Raw genomic sequence first — 8,499 nt, forward strand, 5'->3', positions numbered from 1 at the left:
GAGAGAGACAGGCGAAGAGAAGTGGAAGGAGAAGGGGAAGGGGAAGAAGGAGGAGGAGGAGGAGAAGAAGAAAGACAATAATTAGAATGGAATAATTAGAATAACAGAGTTGGAAGGGGCTTTGGAGGTCCTCTAGCTAGCCTATCCCCCTGCTCAGACAGGACACCCTATCTATCCCATTTCAAATCCGGAGAGAAGACGAAATGGACTTGAGGCTCCGGATATTTCCCCTGTCAAAGACGGAGAATCCTTCTGCCCGCTTCTCAGCCAGAAGACCTCTCGGCAAACCCGCGTCTCGCCCGAAGACCCGCGTTCACACAACCGGCGCTCGACGTTCGGCAGCCAGAGACGCCCGGCCGTTTGCACGCGCGCCGCGGTTCGCGAAAACACAGCCGGGGAGATTGCACGATGATCCCAAAGGATCCTCCTGGCTCTGGATCTGAATCGCGGAAAGAGAAAAGAGCATTTCAAGGGAGAAACGGCCCCGAGGCTTCGTGTCGGTCCGTCCCCCCAACATCCTGCCCCGGAGGGGTGGGGGCGAGGAATCCCGGGTGCTCATCCCGGCTTTTTGGAAAGGGGGGCCATGAACTTACTATAGAATAGGATAAGAATAAGTCTAGAAAGCCTCTGTCAGCCTCCCCTCCGTCCTGTTTTGCTGGCTGGAGAATTCTGGGAGTTGAAGTGCGCAAGTCTTAAAGTTGCCAAGTTTCGGGATCCTTGTGATCTAGTCCACCCCCCACGCTCAAGTAAGAGACTCTGTATCATTTCTGATAAATGGTTTTCCAGTCTCTTCTTGAAAGCTTCTAGGGACGAAGCTCCCACAACCTCTGGTGGCAAGCTGTTCCACTGGTTAGTCTTTCTCACTGTTAAGGAAGTTTCTCCACATTTCCATTCATTACTCCTTGTCTGGCCTTTGGGTGCCTTGGAAAATAATTGACTCCTTCTTCTCTGTGGCAACCCCTGAGATATTGGAAGGCTGCTATCATGCCTCCCTTGGTCCTTCTGCCCAGTTCCTGCAATTGTTCTTCGTATGTTTTAGCATCCAGTCCCCTAATCATCTTTGTTGCTCTTCTTTGAACTCTTTCTAGAATCTCATAGAAACATAGAAACATAGAAGACTGATGGCAGAAAAAGACCTCATGATCCATCTAGTCTGCCCTTATACTATTTCCTGTATTTTATCTTAGGATGGATCTATGTTTATCCCAGGCATGTTTCAATTCCGTTACTATGGATTTATCTACCACATCTGCTGGAAGTTTGTTCCAAGCATCTACCACTCTTTCAGTAAAATAATATTTTCTCACTTTGCTTTTGATCTTTCCCCCAACTAACTTCAGATTGTGTCCCCTTGTTCTTGTGTTCACTTTCCTATTAAAAACACTTCCCTCCTGGACCTTATTTAACCCTTTAACATATTTAAATGTTTCGATCATGTCCCCCCCTTTTCCTTCTGTCCTCCAGACTATACAGATTGACAACATATTTTTTATATTGTGACCAAAACTGGGTGCAGTCCTCTAGATGTGGTCTTACAAAGGCTTTATAGAGTGGTATCAGTATCTCCTTTGATCTTTATTTATTCATTATTAGAGTTGAAAGGGACCTTGCAGGTCATCTAGCCCAACCCCCTGCTCAAGCAGGAGACTCATACACCACCCCGGAAAAATGGCAGTCCAATCTCTTTTTAAATGTGTTGAGTGTTGGGGCGTTCACCACCTCTGCAGGCAAGCCGCTGATCGCTCTCAATGTCAGAAAGTTATTCCTTATTTCCAGGTGGAATCTCTCCTTGGACAGCTTCCATCCGTTTGCTCCTAGTCTGGCTCTCTGACTGTGTTTGGAAAACAATGTGACCCCCTCCTCTCTGTGGCAGCCCCTCAAATACCTATATACTGCTATCATGTCGTCGTCATCCCCCCCGCCCCCCGGACCACCTCTTCTCTAGCCTATCCATTGCTCAGCTCCAGAAATCTCTCTTCCTATGTCTTGGTTTCCAGTCCCTTTATCATTGTGGTTGCCCTCTTCTGAACTTTCTCTAGAGTTTCAATGTCCTTTTTGTAGTGGGGAGACCAAAATTGAATGCAGTACTCTAGGTGTGGTCTGACTAGGGCATTATAGAGCACTGCACACCAAGACAACTAGACTTTTAATATTGGATTTGTATTACATTGTATTATTGGTCTTGTTGGAAGCTGCTCCGAGTCCTCGGAGAGGGACGGCATACAAATCTAATAAATAATAATAATAATAATAATAATAATAATAATAATAATAAATTAGACCAGACATTGTGATCGTGGAGAAAAAGAAAGTATGGATCATCGACATCGCAATCCCAGGAGACATGGAGGGATCTACGCATGCGTCGCCTGGACTGACGCACCAAGGGAAAGCAATCCCAGGAGACAGCAGAATTGAGGAGAAGCAGCTAGAGAAATTAGGGAAATACGAAGATCTAAAAATCGAGCTGCAACGACTCTGGCATAAGCCAGTGAAGGTGGTCCCAGTGGTCCTTGGCATGCCGGGCACAGTACCAAAGGATCTCAGCGGACATTTGAAAACCATCGGAAGTGACAAAATCTCCATCTGTCAATTGCAAAAGGCCGCTTTACTGGGATCGGCAAACATAATTCGCCGCTACATCACGCAGTCCTAGGTGCTTGGGAAGCGCCCGACTGGTGATGAAATACGAAATCCAGCATAGTGATCTCGTTTGCTGTGTTGTACTGACATAATAATAATAATAAATTATTATTATTATTATTATTATTATTATTATTATTATTATTATTATTATTATTATTATTGACACAAGAACAGTTTTCCCCCGAACACCATCTCTCTAATAAACAAATAATTCCCTCAACACTGTCAAACATTTTACTAAGTCTGCACTTCTATTTCTATTAGTTTTTTCTCATCATTCCTATCACCCTTTTCCTCCCACTTAGGACTGTATGACTGTAACTTGTTGCTTGTATCCTAAGATTTTTATTAATATTGATTGTTTCTTCATTGCTTATTTGACCCCTATGACAATCATTAAGTGTTGTACCACATGGTTCTTGACAAATGTCTCTTTTTCTTTTATGTATGCTGAGAGCATCTGCACCAAAGACAAATTCCTTGTGTGTCTAATCACACTTGGCCAATAAAGAATTCTATTCTATTCTATTCTATTCTATTCTATTCTATTCTAGAGTGGTATTAATACCTCCTTGGTCTTGGAGTGCATCCCCCTGTTGATGCAGCTTAAGATTATGTTGGCTTTCTTAGCTGCCCCTGCACATTGCTGGCTCATATTTAGATTCTGAGATCTCTTTCACAGTTGCTACTGTCCAGTGTGGTTTCTCCAAGTTTGCATGTGTGTCTTGGGCTTTTCTTGCCTAGGTGTAGGACTTAGCTTTTCTCAACATTGGACTTCATTTTATTTATTATTCATTTATTAATTAGATTTCTATGCCCCCTTCTTGAGCTGATCCTATCTTTTGTTAGATAGGGCCCTGGGTTCAAGTCTGTCGAGATCCACCTGGCTCTTGTCCTGCCTTCAGATTATTTGGAAAATAGCTTGACCCTCCTCACCTCTTACCTTGTAGGAACCCCTCAAATACTGGAAGGCTGCTATCCTGTCTCCCCTGGTCCTTCTTTTCATCAAACCAGCCATGCCCAGTTCTTGCAACCGTTCTTCATATGTTTGAGCCTCCAGCCCCCCCCCCCCCCCCGATCATCCTTGTTGCTCTTCTCTGCATGCTTTCTAGTATCCCATCTTTTTTTTAATAGTGTGGAGACCATCGTGCGTGAGAATGATGCTCCCCCCATAACCACAGCTCTCCAACAAGGGGAGACGTGGTCATAGTCTTCCAGTACTTGAGGGGCTCCTACAAGATGAGAGGTGGAGACTGTCAAGCTCTTCTGCAAAGCATCCAAAGGCAGGGCAAGAGGCAAAGGAATCAAGGAGAGGAACCGCCTGGGAACTAAGGAGGAATTTCCTCATGGGAGAAAAATTAACCAGTGGAACTGCTTGTCACCAGACTGTGCATAAGTGCACCAGCGTGCCTACCGTCCCTGTACTACGTTTCTCTCTTATTAGTGCCAATATCATGTATATAAACAGTGTTATTTCTTTCTGTACCACTAATACGTACTTGACAAAATAAATAAAATAATAAAATAAAATAAATAAAATAGAGTTATCGTTACTCCAACACTGGAGGCTTTTAAGAAGAGACTGGACATCACTTTCCAGAAATGGAACTATAGGCTCTGCTTGTGGGGGGGGTTGGACTAGATGACCTCCAAGATCCCTTTCAGCTCTGTTCTATTCTAATGTATTCTTTCCTTCCATTATTCTATTCTATTTTTTTCTTTCCTATTCTATTTTCTATTTTCTATTCTATATTCTTTTCTATTCTATTCTATTTTTTTAATTTTCTATTCTATTTTCTATTCTATTCTATTCTCTATTCTATTCTCTATTCTATTCTATTCTCTATTCTATTTTCTATTTTATTCTATTCTATTTTCTCTTCTCTTCTATTCTATTTTCTCTCCTCTCCTATTCTATTCTATTCTCTGTTCTATTCTATTCTATTCTCTATTCTATTTTCTCTCCTCTCCTCTCCTCTCCTATTCTATTCTATCTTCTCTTCTATCTTCTCTTCTATTCTATTCTATCTTCTCTTCTCTTCTCTCCTCTCCTCTCCTATTCTATTCTATTCTATTCTATCTTCTCTTCTATCTTCTCTTCTCTTCTATTCTATCTTCTCTTCTCTTCTCTCCTCTCCTCTCCTATTCTATTCTATTCTATTCTATCTTCTCTTCTATCTTCTCTTCTCTTCTATTCTATCTTCTCTTCTCTTCTCTCCTCTCCTCTCCTATTCTATTCTATCTTCCCTTCTCTTTTATTCTATCTTCTCTCCTCTCCTCTCCTATTCTATTCTATTCTATCTTCTCTTCTATTCTATTCTATCTTCTCTCCTCTCCTCTCCTCTCCTCTTCTATTCTATTCTATTCTATTCTATCTTCTCTTCTCTTATATTCTATTCCATTGAGGGGCATGAAATGTGCAACCCCATCACTGCACCTTCTTTTAACAGCTGCCTGCTTGGAAACCTCTCCAGACAGTCCCCCCTTTTGACTGGATTGTGGGGAGACGAAAGAACGAAAATAAAAGCCAGACAAACCATTTTGATTGTGATAGATCCGCAATGACTGTAAAATTTGTCATTTCACCTACTATGATTGTGGTATTGTTTTCTTTGGTCTTTTTAAGTGTAATTCCAACAGCCCCGGCCTCTGCAGAAAAAAATAAAAGATTTTCCCACCATTTCAACAGGCAGCGAATTTAACAACTTCACTTGCAGGAGATTAAAATCCAAAAGCCCTTTTGCCCAATTTGTATATTTAATGTGGCTCTGCACTTTCTTGAATCGGATTATGGTTACTGCACCGGATGGATTTCTGCCTGGAGGGCCTGGAAAGCCACAAAGCAGCGTTGTGAGAATGCAATCCAAGGCGTCAAAAAGATCCCCTGGTGGTCTTTCTGAATGAGCTGCTGGCTGGGCAGGAGGAGGTTCGGTGCAGCAACTCATACAGAGACACACAGGAAAGCCTCCTTTGGTGACAAACCGCCTTCGGAGCTGCACCATGCCTAAGAAGCCCAACAGGGACTCACCCAGAGTCTCACAAACCAGAGATTGCTGGTGAAGCCTTCTCCACAAAGGGCTGGCAGGGCGTGAGGTCTGGACTGCAGCAGCGGGGGATGGGAATTGTAGTCCCACCCAGGTCAGGAAACCCAGTCTGGAGAAAGCTGGGCGCTCTCCAACCAAGGAATCCTCCGTAGCCATTACACCAAGCCTTCATCGGTTGGGCTCCGGAACTCCGATTTCCCCAGATCCAGAGATGCATTCTTGTCTCGTGCAACTCGCAACCCGCCCCACCCATCAAGAGACCCTCGTTTTTTGGGGGGGAGGGGGAAAAAGCAGCCAGGCAAAACCGTTGGCACGGCTGGCAGGCAAGACGGCTGGCTAGCCAGAAAGACGTCTGGGCATCTCGCACACAGATCCGTGCGAGAAGAGAAGCGTGCAGGGTTTAAAAGGGTTGTGCATTGACTGAACCCTACACACACAAACACACACACCCCGCCAGGCGACTTACAACTGCAGCAGGGAAAGAGGTAGAATGCAAACTTGCGCTGCCCACCTACCCACCCACTTGGCATCCAAACTCTTTCTCTCTCTCTCTCCGTTTCCCCAACATGCAAAACCCCCCAGACTCACCTTTTGGGGGGAGAAGGGGGAGATTTGGGGTTGGCAGCCCCGGTCAATCCCTGCTCAGCCTGGGTCCGAGCCGTGGCCCCACCTGCCCTCCTGCCACGCCACCTGCATCCACCGCCTGCCTCGCTCGCCCGCATCCGTCCGGAACTCCCTTACAGCAGCCGACACCCCCAGACGGTTCCCATGGAGACGGCATCGAGGTGGATGCCGAAAAAAGGAGATGTCATCTCGGAAGGGGTGGGGTGTGGATTGATGGAGGGTGGGGGGGGCTCTGGCGAGAGAGGGTCACGCGTTGGGCAGGCTCCAACGGGCGGGGCGGGCAGGAGCCTGGCGGAGAGAGGGGGTTCCCCCAGGGACCCATCCAGCAGGCACTGAGATTGGGGAGGGGGGGCAGGAGAGGAAGTTCTGCCCTCTGAAGCCCCCCACCCACGTTTCCTCCAAGGCAATTTGCCCCCCCCCCCCGAAAAAATATACAAATTGGTTTGGTAGAAGCCTGGGTAGACGGATCATTCTTGCATTCGACAAACCTTGGGGACTTTTAAGCTTAAGCACTTAGGATTCTGGGAGTTGAAGCCCACCCCTCTTAAAGTGGCTCAGGTTGAGCAGCGGTGTAGAAGACTCTCCAACCCTCTCCCCCCACCCCCAAAATCCCGATCAACTGATCCACAGTTGCACCCCAACGGAGTTGCCCCAGGTTATCCAAATGTAGGAAGGAAGGGAGGAGAAAAGGAGATGTGGTGGTAGCAGGGGAGAGAGAGAGAGGCCCTGAGGGAGGGTGGGCTTCACCGGTCTCCGTCGCCCCCTCCCAGCCTTACAACAGCTCAGATGGAGGAAGGGAGGGCAACTCTTTCCCTGCACGCAGTTCGGGCCGCCGCATTGCACATCAATGTGCTAGCCCTCATGCATCCCAGTGTGTTCTTCTTTCCAAGACATGGTCAGCCTTAGATGTCAGGGCAACGTGTCACCACAGACATATCTCAGGGGTTGCCACAAAGAAGGAGTCAAGCTATTCTCCAAAGCACCTGAGGGTAGAACACGAAGCAACGGGTGGAAACTAAACAAGAAGCAACCGAGAACTAAGGAGGAATGTCCTGACACTTAGAACAATTGCTTCCAGAAGTTGTGAATGCTCCAACACTGGGACTTTTTAAGGAGATGTTGGATAACCATCTGTCTGAAGTAGTGTAGGGTTTCCTGCCTAAGCCAAGGGGTTGGACTAGAAGACCTCCAAGGTCCCTTCCAACTCTGTTGTTATTGTTATTGTTACTATTGTAAGCAATAGCAACAGCATTTAGACTTGTACGCTGCTTCATAGTGCTTCATAGACACAAGAACAGTTTGTTTCCGAACGCCATCACTCTACTAAACAAATAATTCCCTCAACACTGTCAGACTTTCTACTAAATCTGCACTTCTATTCTACTAGTTTTTCTCATCATTCCTATCACCCATTTCCTCCCACTTTGGACTGTATGATTGTACCTTGTTGCTTATATCCTAACATTTTTATTAATATTGCTTCTTCATTGCTTATTTGACCCCTATGACAATCATTAAGTGTTGTACCACATGATTCTTGACAAATGTGTTCTATTCTATACTATTTTAAAGACCTCTCTAAATGGTTTACAGAATCTGCTTCTTGCCCCCAACAATCTGGGTCCTCGTTTTACCCACCAAGGAAGGAAGGAAGGCTGAGTCAACCATGAGCCTTCAAATCTTGGTGAGATTTGAACTGCTGAACTACAGCTAGCAGTTAGCTGAAGGAGCCTGCAGTGTTGCACTCTAACCACTGCACCACACCCGGCTCCAAATCGTGCAGTCTTAGTACCGCTTTGTAAAGCCACACCTGGAATTCTGCATTCAGTTTTTGGTCCCCCTGCGACCGAAAAGATGTTGAGACTTTGAAAAAAGTGCAGAGGAGAGCAAGTAAGACGCTTAAAGATGAAAAATATACGAAGAATAGTTGCAGGACTAGGAGGTGACATGAAAGAGCCTTCTCTGTGGCGGCTCCAACCCTATGGAATCAACTCCCCCCAGAGATTAGGACTGCCCCCACCCTACTTGCCTTTCGTAAACTCCCACCTCTATCGTCAGGCTTGGGGAAACTGAGACATCTCCCCCTTGCCTATGTAATTTTGTGCATGATATGACTGTGTGTATGTATTTTATCTATTGGGGTGTTTTTTTTAGACTTTATAATGTAAAACTGTTATTTTAGATT

Source organism: Erythrolamprus reginae, chromosome 1, assembly GCF_031021105.1.
Source record: "Erythrolamprus reginae isolate rEryReg1 chromosome 1, rEryReg1.hap1, whole genome shotgun sequence".
NCBI classification, from domain to species: Eukaryota; Metazoa; Chordata; class Lepidosauria; order Squamata; family Dipsadidae; genus Erythrolamprus; species Erythrolamprus reginae.